The 21,685-nt window shown below is 48.5% G+C and overlaps 2 non-coding genes across 2 annotated transcripts; both read left to right on the top strand.

Annotated features, from left to right (window-relative positions):
• Positions 1-375: 375 nt before the first annotated feature.
• LOC144112387 (U1 spliceosomal RNA) lies at positions 376-537 on the top strand. Its single transcript, XR_013310240.1, has one exon. It is a non-coding gene; the product is annotated as a U1 spliceosomal RNA (small nuclear RNA).
• Positions 538-1,906: 1,369 nt separating this feature from the next.
• LOC144112385 (U1 spliceosomal RNA) lies at positions 1,907-2,068 on the top strand. Its single transcript, XR_013310238.1, has one exon. It is a non-coding gene; the product is annotated as a U1 spliceosomal RNA (small nuclear RNA).
• Positions 2,069-21,685: the final 19,617 nt, after the last annotated feature.

Consider the following 21,685-nt stretch of genomic DNA (forward strand, 5'->3'; position numbering starts at 1 on the left):
ACCACTACCACCACCACCAGGGTGCGATCCTGCTAGCTCATGCGCAGCAACCGTCCTCGGTAGCCTACTGAACCACCGCAGCGTTCACAAGACAGCAGATCATCACGCAATGCGCCACAGCACATGAATGCATCCCCTTTGCGCATTCCACCCCTGCGGTTCCTTGCGAATTATGACAACTGACTTTATATTAGATTGATTCACCAAACCTTAAATTACATAATTGTGCGTGTGGCTGCATTATGCTCAGTAGCAGGCTTTTCGGCGGAGGGATTTTTAGCTTGGTGTAAGAAATGGCACAACAAGTGCTATCTTCACTGACGCAAGATGGTGGGACGCCTAGCATGGCATGCCTTCACATGTGCTTTCGCCAGCATACTTACCTGGTGTCGGGTCACCGGCGATCATGAAGGTCGGGGCCCCGTGCCGAGTCCTTCCATTGCACTTCGGTTGGCTGAAGCGCGCCACTACCCCTAACTGGGGCAGATGGGACACGTAATTTTTGGTAGTGGGGCTCGGCGTCCGCGCCAGCCCCTGCCATGACAAAATCAAAAAAGAGAGTAACGCAGAAATTATTTCGTGTAGGTATTCATTGCGAGTCGTAAAAATCTCCCTCTGCCGACGGAGCGGGACATCGGCGCCATGAATGGGATTCCCTGCTGGGGATGCCTGGAAATACTGGTTCAAAGATGGACACAAAACGCGTTACCAAGTTCTGCAAAGCCTATATAGTCACCTTTTCGGCATTTTCTCCGCAGTTGGTGTCGACAAGTGTCAGCTCGTTTACTTTTGTTATTGTCACACACTTCTACCGACGCCAAGTTCGCGACGTTCGCACCCCATTAGCGTAGCCTTCGCGTGAAGGAAGGTGTAAAACAAAGAAACAAACAAACACGAGTGAAGCATTGCACGCTCCGTTTCCTGCCTCGTCCCACTTTTGCCTTGTAGCAGCCTCTAACTACAACACAACAAAATCGACCAGCTGTGAATCCTGTCGAAGCAGGCTAATGCCGAGAGGGCACAAGGAGATCAGTCGGTCGGGGTGGGTGAAGTAGAGAGCAAACGGAAGTACCGAAAATGTGATCATGAGCATTGTCCAGCTGTGGGAGGACCTCGGACTTGCGCCCACCGACACAAGGTTACAGCGGGAGTCGACGGGGCTTCGCGAGCACTGTGGTGTGCAATGAGAGAACGAGTGGCTCGTAAGAAGAGAGGAAGAAAGGAGGAAGGAAAGGGAGCACCGGCTGCGCGCCACGTCCCTGTTTTCTCTTGATCACCGACGGTTTTCTCGGCGTCTCTTTCGCCATTACTGGTGAATAGCTAGCTAGGTGGCAAGCTAGCCATGGCTGCTGTGGTTGCTAGGTTGCGCTGCTGGCCCGCTGCCAACGCCCTCGAGAGCAGCAGTCATTGATCTGGACGGCTCGCTCTTGAGACACAAACAACGAGTGCAGCTGGAGGGGCGCCCGGGCGCTTCCTGCTCCGCTAGGCGGCCCCGTATTTTCCTTCCTTTTTACTATTTTTTAAATAAAAAACCACTACCACCACCACCAGGGTGCGATCCTGCTAGCTCATGCGCAGCAACCGTCCTCGGTAGCCTACTGAACCACCGCAGCGTTCACAAGACAGCAGATCATCACGCAATGCGCCACAGCACATGAATGCATCCCCTTTGCGCATTCCACCCCTGCGGTTCCTTGCCAATTATGACAACTGACTTTATATTAGATTGATTGACCAAACCTTGAATTACATAATTGTGCGTGTGGCTGCATTATGTTCAGTAGCAGGCTTTTCGGCGGAGGGATATTTAGCTTGGTGTAAGAAATGGCACAACAAGTGCTATCTTCACTGACGCAAGATGGTGGGACGCCTAGCATGGCATGCCTTCACATGTGCTTTCGCCAGCATACTTACCTGGTGTCGGGTCACCGGCGATCATGAAGGTCGGGGCCCCGTGCCGAGGCCTTCCATTGCACTTCGGTTGGCTGAAGCGCGCCACTACCCCTAACTGGGGCAGATGGGACACGTAATTTTTGGTAGTGGGGCTCGGCGTCCGCGCCAGCCCCTGCCATGACAAAATCAAAAAAGAGAGTAACGCAGAAGTTATTTCCGTGTAGGTATTCATTGCGAGTCGTAAAAATCTCCCTCTGCCGACGGAGCGGGACATCGGCGCCATGAATGGGATTCCCTGCTGGGGATGCCTGGAAATACTGCATCACCAGGATTCTGGACCATGCGCCTCGAAAAACCGGTCGCGCCATCTCGCGAGAGCCGGCGGCGCGGCGCCGCGTAACTCAATGGCGACGAAAAATAAAAATTGATATTTCGTCGCGCATAACAGTTAGAAATTAGCGCTCTCGCCTAGATGTTAAATGCATCTTAAAGTTTCATTTAGTCGAGTTTCATCGATGTAGCTTACATATTGCGTTTGCCATGAGCAATGATCTATGACAGCATGGAGCCTATGGCGAGGTCCTGAAAAATACCCCACTTCAATTTATCGCTCACTACAGCCCTATTTTAAAATATATCGACAAGCTCTAGCCGGTTCACGTAGGGTAATGTCCTACCTTTAAGGAAGTATAAGGTATTTTACATTTCAATGGCGTAAAAGTCTTCCTGCGCTATTTCACTATTGATCATGCATCATCAGCTTTTTCATGAAACGTGTGGCGCCCTCTCTCGGTGCGTTGGAAAGGCACACGTCCCTGCTCGCGGCCGGGCTCGAGTAGCGCAGGCGGCTCGATTCCGGCCGTGCCCTGCTACAGTGTCCCTGCTTTGGGAGGTTGAGCCTGCCATACGAATGCGCAGTTTTATCAAAAGTGCCCCCATCGGAGGGAGGCTATGGCCATGGGCTGCTACATAAAATGCTACAAGAAAGCGTGTGCCTTCTATGAGGTATATAGAGGAAATTATAAGAAGACTCTTTTGCTTGACAGGTACATTTTTCATTAAGCGCGTACAGTGACCACACCGGCACAGGTGATAGTGGAATTGTGTACGCAATAACAGTGCAAAGCAATGAAGCTTCTAGGTACTTTCGTTCAAGCAGTGAAATTTGTAATTCCCGGACGCTCATACTTAGAGCTCACTCACCGATACTTGTATATGGTTCTTGCACTGTGCATTCAAAATTGTAAAATCGTGTCTTAATGTCTACATTTCAACACTCATGTTATTAGCCTCAATAGCAGAAAGCTCTTCCAATCTTTTGTCGATGTGGTGCAAGTGCAGCAAGGATGCGTTGAAGTGAATGTTGCATGTGTTGCACATAAGAGGCGGCAAACCTGATGCTGCGTTTTATGCCAGTAGGTTATTTGTCCAATGTAACAATTAGTAGTGTGGTAGTTCACATTTTTGTCTAGGTTGGTAAAGTGCTTCTCACGATTCGATCGTTCGCCGTCGAGAAGGGGTTTACCATTGCTGTAATCGATGCTAGTTTCGGCAATTCTGTCAAAGATGTACGTGAAGGATGAACCGCTAACGAAGACTTCATAGAGTGGCATGCTGGGAACTATTCTGAAGAGTGTGCCATCAGTTCGGCAAGCCAGTAACTACGCCGTTACCCAGAGCAGCAATCAAGAGTCAAACTCTAGTAAAATGTTCTTGATTATAATTTAAATCTGCTAAGAAATGAACAGAAGTTATTGTCGGATAACACGATGTTGAAAAGATTACTGGTTTTCTCCAGTACGGTGACTCGGCGCTCCACCCAACCCGTTTGTGCAATGCGCCGCTAGCGCGATTCATTAGCGACAGGACGCTACATGCTCGCGGCCCTGAATATGCAGTGAATTTACCGTGTTGCGAATACGTGCAACAATACCCATAAGCACTTTCGCACGAGTGGCGCGAACATTTTTTTTTTTGCATAAGTTCCAACCTACCCTCGTTTTTTTTCTGCCGCTCTCCTATCTACTTTTCGCTATCCTCTCTCTTTGCTTTTAATTCCACCAATTGCAGTTCCAGTGCTTGAGGGATTAGATAGCAATCGCTGGGCCGGCAACATTTTTAGCTTCCTTTTTGTATTCTCGTCAGTTGTTGTTGCCTCTGAATTTGTTGGCTAACTACTACTTCTTGGATGTGTGACTCCCGGGTAGTTAGCGCGGCTTTTTAAGCGCACAAACCGCGGGAGTCAGAAGAGGGAGCCGTTTCCACGGAACGATCCAGCGACTTTTAAATGTGCCATGCATCTCCATGTTCCTGGTGCTGGCTCCCTTCCCCTGTCGAGCGGACGGAGAGAATTTCAAGCCGTGGAGAGAAGGGGTTGGGGCGATGAAAGAACAACTTAAACCGCGAAGAAAAGTTCGGGGAACCTGAAATAGCTTCAAGCCATGAAGAAAAGAGCCACCGAGAGCCCGGCGATCCTTCCATTGTTATAAACCGGACCCCCCTTCCAACGCGTACACGAGCGCCCGCGCACTGATGCCGACATCTAGCACGGACGCCTCACCTAGGCTTGCTGGCGTCTCCTGCAGTGCGCATGCGCAGACCGGTTTCGGCTTACGCTAAGAGCGCGGACGCTGAGCGCGTACGCCCAGGAAGGGCCATTCGAGTTGGCACCTCTAGGCCTTTTTTGGGGTGGGATGACTGTCTTTGAAGTGGCATAGGAGGCCTCCGATAATGATGTCCGGCTTGTGTGTAGTTTGCATCCCTTCCTTTCTGAGAACACTGGCCAAGGTTTCGCAGACACCCTTTACGTACTAACTGCATACGCGTTTTTGCCACCAGCGTGTCCTTAGCATAAGCATATCGAGTTGTTTTCGTTGCATCCTTTTCGGTTTTAGATGATACATCGAGTGAAGAATCTTGGGTATCCATTGCCTAGAAATGTTTTCTTTTGCTGATGATGAGTTTTAATGGCGCACTGGCAACCTCGCACCAAGCGCAATGGGTTGAAGTGTTTTCTTCAACACAATGTTAGGTGGAAGACCATTTTCCGAGCACTTCAACTCAAAGAAACCAAGCGCCAGGCTTCGAGAAAACTTCTACCCATTGGAAATCAGTGGGTACACGGCGACACTGCGGAACGAATCACACACCGTCCTCGAGCCGCATGCTCAAAGCGATGTGTCATTGCTGTTGTCGCTGATTTTAAAACAAATATGCAAGAATTGGGAATCGTCTTAACCAAAACTTGCTTGAATTCCACCCTACCCTTAGGGCACAATTTTCAGCACTGTTCCTCCCAAAAAAGCTACGGGAACAAGACGCACAACACGCAGCATCAAACGGATGAAGAACGTGAAGAACGTGGAGAGGCGGTAACGGAAAGGGCCAAGGATGATTTGAGCAGGTGCATAGGTACGGAGAAATTCTTTTTCAAGAGCTACACGGGCAGCCGGTAGCAGGGTGGTAAGAGGGAGGTAGAAAAGGACAGTGGGGAGGGGTCTCCTGCTGTGCCTTTGCCTGCCTTTCTTGTTTTTTCTCCTTTTACTTTTCCTCGAATCGTGGAGCGCAGTCCATGGTTGCTTTTTGGATGCGCTATGTTTCTGTTCCCTATGGTGCGAAGCACGAGCTGCACGACATAGTCGGCGCCTCTGCGAAAACGGCCCGGAAAGGTCATGGACGCACTCTTGCCTCCAGGCTGTCACAAAAAAAAAACTTACAACCGCTAATGTGTCAGTCCTGGCAAAGGGTTTCTCCACACGCAGACAAAAATCTCCCAAAAAAGACAACAGAATTTCTGCAGATTCTGTACTGCCTTCCGCCAAACTAAGGAATTCCACCAGCCTTGTTAAAAGCACAGCGCATGGCACAGGTAGACAGTGCCACCAAAATCAATTTCGGACGAGTTAGCGTGGTTACGCCAGTTGCAACTAGGAGTGCTAGCACTTCGGTTTTCAGTGCTGTTTCAGTGTTCGGTTCCGTTGCGCATAGATGCAGCTGATGAAGACGACGATATCCAAAATACAGCGCAAGAGACTGGTATTTTATGACGCAGAATGTTCGGCTGCGGCGGTGTGGCAGTCGACGGCGGCAAAAAAGCGCTCCGCTGCCGCCGACGCCGGCGAATCGCCCGGAAAAAACGCTCCATGCGGGCCACGCTTAACGCAGTAACCAGCAAAACGTATGCGTTTTCGCCGCCTCGGGTTCGAAACTCACTCGCGGCCGTAAAACATTTTCGATTATTTTATTTCAGGTCAAGTAAATTTCAGACATACAAAGAGGCCACGTCGAAATCCAAAATTGAAGCCTCAGTGCTGCAATGAAAAATGCGACCCCGTTAGCCCGCTGTTCTACCAGCTTGTGGAGGCAACGGTTGGTACCAATGCGGCCACTCGATGGAACCGCATCACCGAGTGACCGAGTGGCCGTGGCTCTCATCTGCTCACTCACTGAAAAAGGCAGCGCGTTGGAAATGTTTTCCTTAAGCCCCAACTCGATGGGCACATCCTAGGCGTACGGCAGAGCGCCTGCGCGCCCAGCCCCGCGCCGCGACGAGGCAACACAAAGCGGACGTCCGACAAATGAACCATGACCGCAGCGCTGCGGCCGAACACTGCGAGGCATGCGACCACCGAATGGACGTTGACGGCACTAATGTACTGGAAACCGAAGCTAACCCGCACAGGAGGCTTCTACTTGAGTCGTGGCACATCCAACAGACAGGGAAGAATGTTAATCGCTCCCTGGGGACACTTCCCGCTTCTTACATCCATGGTTTGCAGCCACTGACCCGGATGTCTTCAACACGAGGGCTTAAAAAGCCGAGGTTCGAACCATCCGAGGGTTTGTCGACAGCCCGGCGCCGAGATGCGGCGATTTTCCTGTTAATCCCCGTCAGCAGGAAGCGTGCATGGCGAGGCAAGCGGGCGTAGACCGGCGAAGGCAAAGACCGAGCCAGAGGAAAGGAGCCAAGACGTTTTCCCGAAACCGCCCGCCCCCCTTCGCCCGTCTAAGAAAACCACCGCAGTGATAGCGTAGCATAGCGCATGGTCAGCGCGGACGCGGCAAGCAGACGTCGCGTCTAAGCCGCGATGGCGTCGAAGTCGGAGGATGGGGCATACCAACGGGTCCCGAGAAGCGGGCCTGCTTAACGAAACGCTGAAGCGTGTTCAGAGGCAGCAACGACAGGCTGGCTCCTCTTTCCAGATTTTGCGGGGACGCCTGTCAACAGTCGTCCCGAAGACGAGTAGTCTACTACTCGCAGCGGTAGCGATCGGTTGAATATCGGTAATTGGCGTAAAGCTGGGAGCCGCATGGGAATGTTTTGATGTATTTTCATGTTTCTCTTTTTACTTTTTAAGGGAGAGAGTTTGAGTAATACTGTGGAAGAATGGGGCGTGGCACGTAAACCTGTTGGCCCAAGCATTTCGAGGGTTCATTCCCGGAATTACATTTTCTTATAGCAATTTAGATGTGCTGTGTATTTCAGGCAGAGGGTTTGAACCTTGCCGAAATTGGAGGGCGTGCCATGAAGTTTGTAAACCAATGATGGGTTAGTTTGCTGTTGATTGGGCGATGCAAGAGGTGGGCCGGGTTTCTAGGTCTTTAAAACCAGGGTCCGGAGCCATGGGAGATCGTTCTGAGCTAGATTTAGATCCCTTGAATCTTCGGCGGTGCCAATGAAGGAAGATTTTCCCTTAGCCAGTTCCATGTAACCACCATCGCTCCCCATACACCTTGCCCTCGTCTCCCGCATCCTTTAAGCTCCTCAGGACCTGGCTGTCTCGCTACTGTCTGTCATCAGCTGCATCTGGTTAGCCAGTTCCCTGCGTCCATTGACTTTCTTCTGCTGAAGTTTTGATGTACCACCTGGTCGAGAGAGTCATTGCCAAAACGGTAAGTAACAACCTTCCCAAGCCATTTCTTTAAGCACCTCGGTCCATGTTACGTTTTGTGTTTGTTTGCATGTCCTGATTACACAATTCAGGGCGGTCTGTAGAGCTTATTGGTAACTTTTTTTTAATTCCTACAGCATGACAAGCGTAGAGCTTACATGCGTGTGCAATCACTGTGGATTTGGTTTGTGTGGAAGGATTGTCACGGAAATTCAGTGTGGGGTCATCGTTTCGATTAAGAGGCTTAGGCAGAATTCGACACAACCACTAGGTTGCGAACCAAACGCGCTCGAGGCCACAAGCACGCTTTGGTGTTTTGGGGAAAGGAAATGGCGCAGTATCTGTCTCGCATATCGGCGGACACCTGAACCGCGCCGTAAGGGAAGGGATAAAGGGGGGAGTGAAAGAAGAAAGGAAGAAAGAGGTGCCGTAGTGGAGGGCTCCGGAATAATTTCGACCACCTGGGGATCTTTAACGTGCGCTGACATCGCACAGCACACGGGCGCCTTAGCGTTTTTCCTCCATAAAAACGCAGCCGCCCGAAAGATGCGGGTTCGATCCCGGCCTCGGCGGTCGAATTTCGATGCAGGTGAAATTCGAGAGCCCCGTGTACTATGCGTTGTCGATGCATGCTAAAGAACCCCAGGTGGTCGAAATTTCCCAAGCCCTTCACTACGGCGTCTCTCATAGCCTGAGTCGGTTTGGGGCGTTAAACCCTCATAAAACAACGACCATAAAAAATGTACACAACGACCAGTCGTTCATGTTTATAGCATGCAAACAGCTTAAGGCCCTTGCTTACATGGTGCTAATTGCGGTTTACGTAGTGTTCTCATATTTTATTAGGTAAAATTACAACATTTGGCCAGAAAAAAAGCAGTACAGGGAGACGTCGGAGCAAATGTATTATTATTCCAAAGGATATGCAAGGCACTGCAGATAATTTAGCGAAGCTTAAAGAGATAACATGCAAAGGTCCGAATAATGCAGAAATACAGCAGGCGCCTTCTGCTGGACATAATATTTCTGAAGTACGTAATTAACAAGTAGCGCTATCTCTCTTGTTATTCATAACTTTAGCTCAACATTTTCAACATAAATGTAGACCAAGTGAGGACTTTATTTACTAATGTACGCATGCCAGTGTTACCGGATACGTTGTCATTCACAAGTAGACATGATGCAAAGCATGCAAAGCGAGCGAATTAAAGAGGAATCGCTCGTGGGCGATGTAAAACGGTATAGCATACCTACTGACAGAGGAGTGAAGCGGCAAGATTTGACACATAAAAAAAAACCTGCAGCTGGTTCGCTTTCCCATCTCGAGGAATAAAAATAAGCGCACAACAATATGTTTGGATAGAACAGATGACAACCTAAACCTTGCAAGTGCAGAATATTTGCAGCGCGCGCATTTGTTTCTTCAAGCTTTCCTTAGCCTTATGTGATGACCCCCATAATGCGCAGGTCCACACGGGACGGAGAGGCAAAGAGACACCGTATGGCTCAGTTTAAACAAACAGGTATATTCAATAATTACACATGATTAAGGTTATACATCAGAGGCTGGGGCGTCCGAGCTTACGTGCCGACGACTTCATGGGGGCGATGGAGTGGCTCCGGAGTTGGGCTCGAGCGGTTGCTGGCAGAAGCTGCACGCCGTCGGGCTTCGGCGCTGAAGGCCCTCTTGGCGAACGATGTCGTCCTCAGCTCAGACTGGACTGCATCCGTTTACATGTGCTTTTAAGCACTTGATTAACAAAGGACTAAGGGCGGTCATTTCCAGTGGCCCGCCCAAAGCATCAATTCTCCAATCCAAAATAACATGCGAGATGGGGACAACCCCTTGGGTTGGGCTTAGCCTCGAACCCAGAGTCTGTTAACAATACAAACTAAATAAACAACAAAAACGCCACCACTCTCTCTCAAGTGAGAGTATACACAGGCTCTCTCTTCGGAGCTAATTCACTAGCGCCTGTCTTTCCACATTCTTGGCGAGTACTGCCTGTCCGCCATGACAGGTGTCCGTCACGGCCCTTCTGGGAATGCGCTTTTGTTCACGAGGCACGGCGGGAAGCTGTGGGTGCCTTCCCGGCGATAGCCCACGTCGAAAGGGGAAGGAGGGAAAGAATGTTGTCTTCGCGGTAGCGCATAGCGTCGGCTGTGGTACGGCGCGCTCTGGCCCGCTGACAGCTCCCTTGTCCTGGAATGTGCCCGGGAGGGCCGCACCTGGAACAGCCACGCAAATTGGGGAGGATAAAGCCTGTTTCCCCGCGGCGGCGGCGGCGGGTCCGGTTGTTCTGGTCGTCACTCAAAGAGCATGGCTGGGTAATTGATGATGCCGCTGTCACGGCGGCGGGTCCCTTCGTTCTGGTCGTCACTCAGAGTGCATGGCTGGGTAATTGATGATGCCGCTGTCATCTGGGTCTCCGTCTACGCCGCGCCGTGGAACGCGGAACCTCGCAGCACACAAGGAATGTCACAATTAGCTGAGCGACTCTGAATACCAGGTGTTACCTGGACGACGTTTCAAAAATATGCGTTTTGGCTTTAAAATATGGCTTTAACGGCACAGTATTACCAGTGTGAATTGTTTCCGGTGAATCGTTTTAACTATTCAGCTGGTTAACTAGATTTTAATAATTAACTTTTAACAATTGCAGTTAGGCGCTAAGTCGTAATTTTAGATTTGTAGCCGGTAGTTAGTAATAGCCATAGAAGTTTTTAGAATTTCCAAAACATGGTTACCTTTGGCCATATGGATCGACAAAATTTGGCTGTTTCGACTAGTTACGCGCACTGGAAAGGTTTCTTTGCTTGCATGCTTTCGAAAGCGCATGTATTTTGGCGCTAACTGGTTCTTGAAAATTGGCTTTTTTGAGGAGAGGAAATGACACAGTAACTGTCCCGCCTATCTCGGCGGGCACCCGAATTGCACCGTAAGGGAAGAGATGAAGGAGGGAGTTAAAGAAGAAAGGAACAAATAGGTGCCGTTGTGGAGGGCTCCAGAATAATTTCGACCAACTAGGGATCTTCAAAGTGCAGTGATATTGCACAGCGCATGGGTGCCTTTTGCGTTTCGCCTCCATAGAAGCGCAGCCGCTGCGGTTGAGTGCCAACCCGGGTACTCCGGCTCAGCAGATGAGCACCTTAACCACTGAGCCATCGCATGATGTAGCCAAATTTTGTCGAGCCACTGCGATGAGGGCAATCGCGTTTTCGAAATTCTAAAAACTGATACGGATATTAGTAACCTACCTCTAACTGCAACTAGGCGCGTAACTTATAGTTAAAAGTTAATATCAGAATTAGTAAACCAGCTTCCTCCCGGTTTACTGCCTGTTAACTACTGGGTAGCTACCGGTTAGCTACAGTTTGCGGGCACTGGTATACTATGCCGCAAAATCCATATTTTAAAAGCGAAAGCTTTTCCTGCTTTCGTCGGAGCGATTTCGCCGTCACCTCACGTTTGATCTTGAACGTCCTTGCTGCGCCGCTGCCATAGCAACCCAGCAAGTGACTTCGCCGCGCCGCCAAGCCTAGTCTTCGCCGTCTCTGCGCAGGGGCTCCACAGCCGTGCAGCGGCTGCTGCCTGACCACGTTATCTAGCCGAGTATCAGCTGGATAAAAAAATATTAGCTGTTGCTCAACTACTGCTGAACCTTGTTAGAGAGCGAGAGCTGTGATGTATCGTGCAATCAGACGCGGCTTAGCGTCTGTAGCGTTGAGTGCGTTCCGCACACTGGATGAGCAGTGCGCCCAACCTGCCACCCTGGCCGGTGGCATTTGAATTAATGGCTGATCGCGAGAGGTTGGTCAGGCTGCGGCCTATTGCTGCAGTGCCGCGTGTCTGCCACAACGTTGTCAGCGCTAATGCATGCAGCCCACATCTTTCTCTCACCACCATCACGTACCTCAAAGCGCTATTGAGGCGCCCACTTACACAGGTGGCCAGTTATATGCGCCCTTCCTTTCCACAAAATCACCAAGAAAGTTGTCAACGCCAACACCAATGAACACAATGAACGCCGACGACTTTCGCTTTGTTGGCTGAGCTAATCCGAGAAAGCTTAATTTTGATGATGACTTAGTCTTCTCTGTAACACCTGGTATGTGTTACTGTTGTTATCTGTATAAGAGACCCCAGGAAAATTCAAACCTTTTTCTTTTGCATTTGTTTATTGATGTTTGAAAAAATGTTGTTAGCTTGCATATAAATAAGCTGCGAGGAATATAAACTTAAGAGGTGTATTGATCACGTTTTCTTTAGGTTTTTAGGTTTTCATTGACTAAAATGTGTTAGAGAAATTGGTAAAATTGCACAGTAGGAGGCCCCAAAGCGCGGCAGTCAGGGAGACTTCCTATAACAAAATGTCTCCGCAATTAGTATACCGCCAGTTTTCACTCGGACTCACAAAAGGGACGACGAAAGGCGCGAGTGGACTACCTGCGCCGCACACACCGACAGGCACGAAATGCTGTATACGTCGACGCAGCCATGTACCCCAATTCCACGAACGCGGTGGCGGTAGTTTTGGACACCAACTTCAAGGAAATCGCCAGCGCCTCTCTACGCAACTGCTCTCCCACAGTAGCAGAAACGGCTGCAATCGGTCTCGCCATCCAGCACGGCGATACCACGCGAAACGGACTAAAAATTGTTACAGACTCCCAGTCGGCGTGTCGGCTCTTCCTCACTGGCAGACTTCCACACTCCATCGCTCCCATTCTGACTACCCCACATGTTAAAAATTCCACATGCAAGCACCAAATCACTTGGGCTCCTGGGCACGAGGGGCTCGAGGGAAACGAGGCCGCGGACAGTCTAGCTCGAGATACACCAACCGAGCGACTAACCTCCCCGACGTCACCCCTCTTCCCTCTATGTACGGCGAACGCCTCCTCCTTCTCCGAACGCAAAGGCAAGTCTATCCCCCACCACACTCGAAGCTAACGGCGGCAGAGGCGAGGGGCTGGCGACAACTACAGACGAACACCTTCCCAAACCTACACAAATACCATATCATGTTTCCCGATAGATACGACGGAATCTGCCCCTGGTATGGCGGAATTCCAACAACATACCATGTAACGTGGGGCTGCTCCGGTAGCAAGCCCCCCGAACTAGACAAACATCAATCCGAGGAACATTGGGAGTCTGCCCTGCTCAGCTCCAATTTGGTGACCCAGCGTAGCCTGATATTTCAAGCAAGAGCAACTGCGGTGGACATTGGTGTCCTGAAATAAGGACTCCACCCAAAATCTGTTTTTTCCCGCCTTTTTATCCTACCTTTATATGAATAAATGTTTTCTACTACTACTACTACTACCGCCAGTTTTGAACACTCGACTTGCAAACTTAGTGATGATGCCAGAGACAAAGCATTTTTCTTAAATATATTTTTTCGCGCTAAGCGGGCAGCCTGAGTCCAGTAAGGTAGATAACGCGGTCAAGATTTTGAGCAAACCCTTCAATCCCCAGTAACTTAAGTCCTCTAAGGCACTCATTTCGTCACAAATGGATATGTTAACATTTGCATAAATTATCATTCAAGTTCATTGGCTCTTCATTTCCTAGTGACATATCTTTCCTTTGTCTTTTCTTTGGTTCACTTGTGCTTCGTTTTGTCGTTCCTCGGCGTGTGTGAGTTTTCTTGCGCTAAATGTTTCACCATGCCATCTTTTTTTTACAGAGCAAGGGATACCTTATAAAATGGAAAGGATATTCCAAGTGGCATTGCTCCGTTGGACCAAGAAAAATCTGAACGGCGCCTGTCTCCGGGAATTTAAGCACCCAAGCAAGCCATCGCCACAACGACTGGAAGCTGCTGCTGAGGAATTAATTTACGCTGTGCAAAAGAAACTTTCCAACAGCCGTCGATCCAGCGGGCTTGTCAAGGTGAACATAGACCTGGACATCTTTAGATTGGTTTTCAGTAGGAAAGGAAGGCCGCTCGAAAGGGGTTGGATTGTTTGTAATGAGTCAGACTTTTCAAAGCTCAATCTTCCCTTTGGGTGGCATAGTCGAGAAACGAAACTTGGCAGTGTAGTGGCAGTTGAGTTCCCAGTGCGTGTGAAGGCTGCTGTGACACGACAGAAAGCTTGCAAGCTCTTTCCAAACGGCTATCCTGTGGAAAGTCTGCAAATGTTCCTTGTGTCGAAGGTTGTTGCATGCAGAACCTAACCCACAGAAATAGTGAGCCTTCCGCCTTTCACATATATGTTGGCAGCAAACGTTTTGGAACTTTGTTTTTTTTTTTCGATATAGTATTGATTCTTGCATTTCAGTTTGTGTTGTTTAGAATTTCTTAAAAATGAGTTCGGGACCTTTGCGCTTAGAGATTTCTGAATGTGCAATTTCAATTTAAATTGACAAATAAGACAGTTCTGGAAATCTGTAGCAACAAAACGGTTTTGGAGAAATCTTATTTTGAGACAATAACATCTTTTATTCCACTTGGCATGTCCATCCCAGAGAGTTTAAAGGTTGCAGTAGAGACAAGATTTAGAAGCCTCTACTCCTCGGTAGATACTCAGTACAGAAAAATTAATGGCCGAGCAAAAGAGAGGTTCCTTAAAAAAGAGCGCCATGTAAAAATTCCCTTCGATAAGGAAAGTTCTGTTCAAAATTCAACTAACAGTATCAAGGACATCATTATTCAAGCTTTACAAGAAGAAGTGAAGCGAATGGAGGGTGTATCAGAACGGTCTCTTTCTGAACTGCGTAAGTCCATTCAGGATTTTGAGGCAAAATGCCTTCAGCTGCAAAAAGAAAACAAAAGCCTGTCATCACAGGCAAAAAACTGCCGCTTGCTCAACAACTGCGGAAAAAGGGTCGGGGAAGGTTCGAAAAGCACCGATAGAAGAAAGCTGCATTCTGTAGGCAGCGTGATAGTTCAAGGGCTAGAAGAAATTTTGGAAAGCTATGGCTTGGACTTATGCCAGTTGGTTGTAGAAGACCTTCGAGGGCTACTGCACAAAATTACTTTTTCTGACATTGACGGAATCTCCGTGGAGCGAGGAATCAAAAAAGAATACCGCGGTAATGGTAAAACTGACTATCAGGATCTTTCTTCCCCCGAGAAGAAAAGCGTCCGTGCAATCACCGCGCTCTTAGACAACCACTTTGTAAACAATGTTTTTTGGGAAAAAATGTCTTCAGCTGTCCCTAATTTACCCTCGCTCCGTGTCATCAATTCATAAAGGCAAAAACTAGACGAAAGCACTGCTGTGTTTAAAACCCTAGGAGGAGCAGCTGGCGCTCAGGTGTCTTTTGTGCACAAACTTGAAACTGCCGTTGCGGAGTACGCAGTGAATAGAGGTATGACAGGAGAACAGCTCAGGTCGCAGCCAATTTTGGTCAAAATAGAAGGAGATGGCTGTGTAGTCAGCACACGAACAAGCTGGACAACTCTATCTTTTCTCCTGATTGACAGCAGCCGGAGGCTGCAGAGCCATACCTTACATCGCCTGCTCGCAGTCGTCGAAGTCTCTGAAAACTATTTTCAGATTAGAGAAAGTTTGAAGGATTTGATAGACGAAGTTAACAGTGTTGTGAAAAGGGGCAGTGTCAGCTTGGAAGGACAGGAAGTTCCCGCCATAGTCTGGGCTCAGATCTAAAATTCTTGCTCATGGTTCAAGGATTGCAGTCAGCGTCTTCTAGGCACCCATGTCCTTTCTGTCGTATTAATTTAAAGGAACGAAGCAGAGCTGGGGCAAACACAGAGGAGTGTAATAAGCCGCCTCTTCTGCGCACTCTAAAAAACATGAGGAAGGACGGCATTGTTGAAGAATTCGGAATGAAAGTCGTTCCCCTATTCAACATTGAACCTGCATTTGTGGTTCCAGACATTTTACACATGCGCATTAGAGTCGTTAATCGCTTGGTTGATGGATTGATTGTCGAAGCAATGGACAAAGACAACCGCGATAAAGTTACGAACTTAAACACCAAGAGCACTCACGTGGAAGCAATTGTGCAGGCAATTAATAGCTGTGGTGTAAAATTTGAACTGTGGCAGGACGAAAGAAAAGAAAAAAATTGCACCTGTATTCAAGGAGACTCCTGCGAGCGCCTGCTCGAAATGCTGCCAGAGAGGCTCACTAGAAAACTCAGCCCGGAAACAGAAAAAAAAATCATCTCACTTTGGAAAATGCTTAGTCGCATTTTTGATCATTTTGAACATAACACGACCGGCGAAAGCATCGAGCAAGAAATAGCCAAATTCCATAAAACGTACTTAGAACTTGGAGAACGAGGGCATAAGGGTTACGGGGCTGAAAGAATGACGCCATATATGCATATTCTTGTCTGTCATGCCTCAAATAAGCATAAAGAATTCAAGTGTTTGGGGTGGTTTTCGAGCGAAGGCATTGAGAAAAAGAATGATATTCTGAAGCATTTGCATCATGCAAGATCCAATAAATGGAATGCGGCCGCCGATGCGCTGAAGCTGGCAAAACGCCTTGAGAATAGCGCGCACGTAACAACAAGTCGAGCGTACAAAAAACACGATCGTTCATACTGGGTTGAGGGTATGATTGAAGAGAGTCGCACAAATAGGGCTCGAAGCGCTCCTGAAATGGAGCGCGAGGATACACCTCCCGCTTGCATCGAGGATATGGACGCGGTTGAACTGCGGACCGAATTGAAAGCTGCTGGCATTTCAACGAAAGTGAAATCAGTTCCCAAACTGCGTGAAATGCTTCGCAAAGAAAGAGAAAAACGATGTTTTCAGCAGTCGACTTGACTTCTATTAGCAAAAATTGCCTGCAATTAGCAATTGCCTGCTCGCGATGTTCCACAAGTCTGTATGCCTCAGTTTTTATCATTTCTTACTTTTTTAATGAAATATTCATAAAAAATTTTTGTAGTGCAGTATGTGCACACTTGCAGCTTGAACGGTTTACTATGTCTCTTCACTCAATGCTAAAACTCGCATTCTCGCTGGTACGACTAAACGAGAGTGAAATGCTTTGTTTGTGCTTGTGGCGACTTATATGTGCAGTAAATGTTCTTCGTTCTTCGCCATATTTGTGATAATCTTCCTTGATGTGCAATATTTACACGCTGTATCTGTATTCATGTATAATATGTTTAAATTTTTTGTATCGCGCCACGCTGTGTTGTTTTGTGTTTTTTGGGTTTCATCAAGATTAGGCCAATTGTGTTTTATAATTACTGCAGTGCACGCTTGAAATGCCTTCGCAGTGCACCTCTGGCTGCCTATGTTCCCTGAGAAACGGCGCGGTTCATGTGGCTGACCTCATTGTAGCGCGAATGTTGCACCTCTCCTTTCCTCACAACCAGCCTAGTGATGTGTGGCGGTTGCAAGTGGTACACGTCTATGTAGAAAGTGTAAAGTTTTGCCATACTTAATATTTACTACCGACACTTTCTCAAGCTGGTTCTGTGCATAAGTGCATTGTGTATTTCTAGCAAACTGTCGAAATGTATCGTTTAGACTTTTTCTGCGTCATGATGTGATGCGATAGTAAATGTATTCTGTCATGTCAAGTAAACTGCCGCTTTGATTTTTTGTACGAGTTTTTGTAGTGATTATTACGGCAGCATTTCGAGCCTTCAACGTGACGGCGCCGTGGTGGTGGCGGCACCGCCACCCTGTGGCTGCGTTGACACCCTGTAGATGCGCCGCCACCCTGTCACGTGGTTGGTCACGTGGTGCGGCTGATCACGTTGTTGGTCACGTGTTTGGTCACGTGACCAAGTTCCACTCGGGCAGCTGTAGCTATCGCATCACTCCAGGTTTAACCAAAGCTAAACCACCGTTATTTTTTTTTTTGCAACTTGCACAAAAGGACAGGAACAAAGAATTGAGCAAAACACTCAACAGGTTAGGAAATTCGGTAGGCTGAAGAAGTTAAACTGAATGTACGCATTGCTACATTTAATTTTCGCTATTTTCAACTTCACTCCTGAACCTAATATGGCCTCCTTTTGGAGATTCTCATTTGCGATGGCATGTTCTATCTGCGGCCGCCTCAGCATTCACAGTTGACGGCGAGGGGACCTAATTCCCGGGGCTATTCAGCGTCGGTCGTAATCGAGTCACGTCACCATGCTGGTGAGTAACGTCATGTAGATCCGGGCGTCAGGGTACGTTAGTAAATTTCAGCTTTAACATAAGTGATGTGTCTCCACTTGGATCCCAATTTAGATCAGTTACGAAAAACAACAGAAGGAACGAAGAGGACCGGGTGGGACGCATTGCTGCCGTTATATGATCTCTAATCGTCTTTGAAACATTTGTCAGGCAGTGCTTTCAAATACGTGAAAAGGTATGTTTGGCGCATCACAGCTCCAGCTGCCGCTGAGCGAGTTCTTACAACGTGAAAAAGCAATGCTTGCTTTCCGATCCCTCATAGTTATGTCACACCCAAAAATAATTGTGGAATCTCCTTCATCACGCTTTTCCATAAGCCGTATAATATTTCCGTGTGTTTTGGTTTATGGTTTATCGTCCCAAAGCGACTCAGGCTATGAGGAACGCCGTAGTGAAAGACTCCGGAAATTTCTACCAGCTGAGGTTCTTTAACATGCACTGAAATCGAACAGTACACGGACCACTAGCATTTCGCCTACATCAAAATCCAAGCGCTCCATAACAATCGCAAAGTACAACATTGATGACTTGACTACACAACTCCTCATTGCGGCAGCACTATGAGCAGTACTTTTGAACAAAGAAAAGAAATCGCGCTGAAATTAAGAAATTTGGGGAACACTTAGCTCCGCCTTGTTGGTATGATGCTATAGCATTAACAGGTCTTTTCTGCGGCTTGGTGTCCTCTGCATATTTTGTATTCGAAATTTCAGGCTATTTCGCATGGTCTCATGACGTAACATTTAGCCCGGCGAGCAATGAGCACTCGACCGTATAACCAGCCAACAGCCACCCGCTAGTGCACCTCCCATCTCGGACATGTGACGGCGCTTGGTCATGTCACCAGGTATCGTAATCTAGTATCTTAACCCCGCTCAGCCACAGCGTTTAATGCCGGGATGCATGAGGCGTTTTTACGGCGTGAGGCCGGCGATTTTCACCCGATGGTGAGCGCCGCCACCTATGTGGACCTACCAGATAATTTTCGCACGTCGTCCGACGACGGTTGATGAGGCGGCGGCTGACGCGAGCGAATAGGTGCGCAGAAAGCCCGCTCTTTTCCGATATGACTGCTTGCGCACGTCGCCGTCGACGAGGCCGCCATGGCCGACGAGCACGTGGCGACTTGGGGGGCGGGCATGGAAACGTGACTGTCTTGAAGATAAACGATTCATCAAGCATAGCATGTCTTTTTTTTTTTATGGGGACATGAATTACTGTCGTAAGAAAATGGGCGCGCGCGTTTCCTCAAGGCCGGTGGAAGAAAACCACGCGCGCAAAAAGCCTGTGTTGTCTCGAGCGTGTGGTTCTCGACATCTGGACATGTTCATGCGGAGTAATGTGATGAAAAAAAAAATCCGAGGGATCTGGTTGCATGTTACATTCTCGAATTTCCTGTTTACATTTCCCTACGTCATAAGACAGGCCGGTGATCAGCCATGGAACTTAAAAGCTTCACATCCTGAGCCGGCCCTCGCCCTCCTAACCAAGCCAAACTTGCGACAAGCCAAGTGGGAGCTCCGCGTTTTTGCGCCACTGCATGCAATGGACTCTACCGTGGCGCGCGCGCGCACACCCACACACTCAGCCCAACACACACACACATGCAGAAAAAGGCAGTGAACTAGGGCGCCAGAAAGTCACGTGCATGCAGGTACAATTCCTATACAAGCGCATCCCGAAAATGGTTACACGTTTAAATGGTATTATTCAATAATTTGTACGCTGAGCAACCTGTCACCATACTTGTGTATAAATGCTGGAAACACATGTTGTGTGCAAGCAGCCTAGGTAAAATGATCAGCGCCGTTCGTAAGTAGAAGGCAGCATATTTTCATTTTTGCGAAAGCATAGCAGCTCATAAGGAGAAAAATAAGGCGTTGTCCTCCCCAGAGGTTTGGAAAAACCACGTGACCTAATCAGAAAAAGAAAAATTAAGTTTCGTAAATAAAATACTTTCCGAAGTGGGTTCCACACCCACGAAGGGAACCCGCCGCATTGGCTCAGTGGATAGGGCGCGATGTCAGTGCACGCTAAACATCCCCAGGTGGTCTAAATTATTCCAGAACCCTCCACTACGGCACCTTTTTCTTCTTTTTTTTTTCACTCCCTCCATTTTCTCTTTACGGCGCGGTTCAGGTGTCAGCCGATATGAAAGACAGATACTGCGCCATTTCCTTTCTCAAATAACCAATATTCAATTTTTACTTTCAAGGTTAGTTTCTAAAATTGGTTTTGAGGAAAGGAAATGGCGCAGTAACTGTCTCACATATATCGGTGGACGCTCGAATCACGCCGTGAGAGGACTGACCTCTGGCCCACTTGAAGGTCAAAACCGTAAGCACCGCGAAATCGTTACGAGGTAGCATAGTGAAGCTTGCGCATCAAAAGTGAAGGAAAATAATGTTGCCGGCCGTGACAATTGCTACCTAATATCTTAACCACCCGAGCTGCAGCCGGCGGAGGAGAAAGGGAAATGATATCGAGGAGAAATATAAAGGGGAGCGATAGCAAGGAAGCACAGGATCGAGTATTCGGGTGTGGCTCAATCCCCGGTCCGCTTTCGAAGGGGGATGCCATTCACATACCTGGCTTAATATCTCATATGGGCCCTTGAGGCTTGGGTGTTACGCATATTTTTGAAAGTATGGCGGAGTGCTTGACGTAACGCACTCTGGCACAGGTCATCCCGGTATTGCACTGCCTCCGGGATTGGCCCGTGGCCTACGGGCTATTGCGCGCGCTTTTCTTCTGTCTCTTTACTCCCATCTTTCACCTCCTACTATCAGCACGCAGGCAGCTGGGCGTGGCTCCGCATTGAGCCAGTAAGCAAGCCCGTGCTTTTCCTTTCGTCCTTCTGTCGACAACTCAACTAAAGTCGAAAAAAGGAAGCACAGGGGCTCGAGCTGGGTTTGGGTATCGTCGCCTTCATCAACTTCCATTCGGGCGGCGTGAACTGATCAGCTTGGCTGGCCATTGCATTAGAGCAGCACGCCATCGCCGCAGCCGAACACCACGCTGCAAGCTTTCTCCTTCACAGCTCGTCAGTAGACTTAATTGTTGTCCGTAATTTTTTTCCCCGTTGCGAAAAAACTTGACAATTATGGTGAGTCAGGTTATAACTGCAACCTCTTTCGAAAAAATAAAAACACTGACGTGTAAACAAATGCGCAACACAAGGTTCTTACTGATGCTTATACGGCCGCTAGTTCTGTTCTGTCACCAGTTATCAGATTTCTGTACAGCAAAACACCATTTACCATGAAGACACAGACCGTCCCACGGGGAGAAGTTGGGTGCAGCGCTAAAAAAATTCTATTCCACGCATTATGCTCTGGACTCACTGAGTGATAGCTGGGCCTTGGCACAATTCTGGAACGTTTAGCCATATCTTGTGTGATGTGCATATATACCACCAGTAGTTTTTGACAAATGGCCCCTCAAAGTCGGACAAAGACGGGGCGTGTACACCGCTTCAACCCCAACCCGACTTCTTTCTTTTCTTGCACCGCAGTAAAGGAACAGACTAGGGGCGCCGCACAGTCAGCCCGTTTCGAACACGCTGGGTGGAAAAAAAAAAACAGAAACGCGAAGGGTGCCCCCCTCCCGAGGAGCTTGGCTTGAGGGGAGGACACACAAAGCGGACAATGGGCGAAGCTTACTAGCGTCTCTCTCTCAAACCGGGAGGAAGAATGTAAGAGAAGGAGGAGGAGCTCAACTTCATGCGGCCCGTGGTGGCGGCGTTGTGAACTAGGAGCGGATGAACCAGAATCCTGG

Source organism: Amblyomma americanum, unplaced genomic scaffold (assembly GCF_052857255.1).
Source record: "Amblyomma americanum isolate KBUSLIRL-KWMA unplaced genomic scaffold, ASM5285725v1 scaffold_75, whole genome shotgun sequence".
In the NCBI taxonomy this organism is placed as follows: Eukaryota; Metazoa; Arthropoda; class Arachnida; order Ixodida; family Ixodidae; genus Amblyomma; species Amblyomma americanum.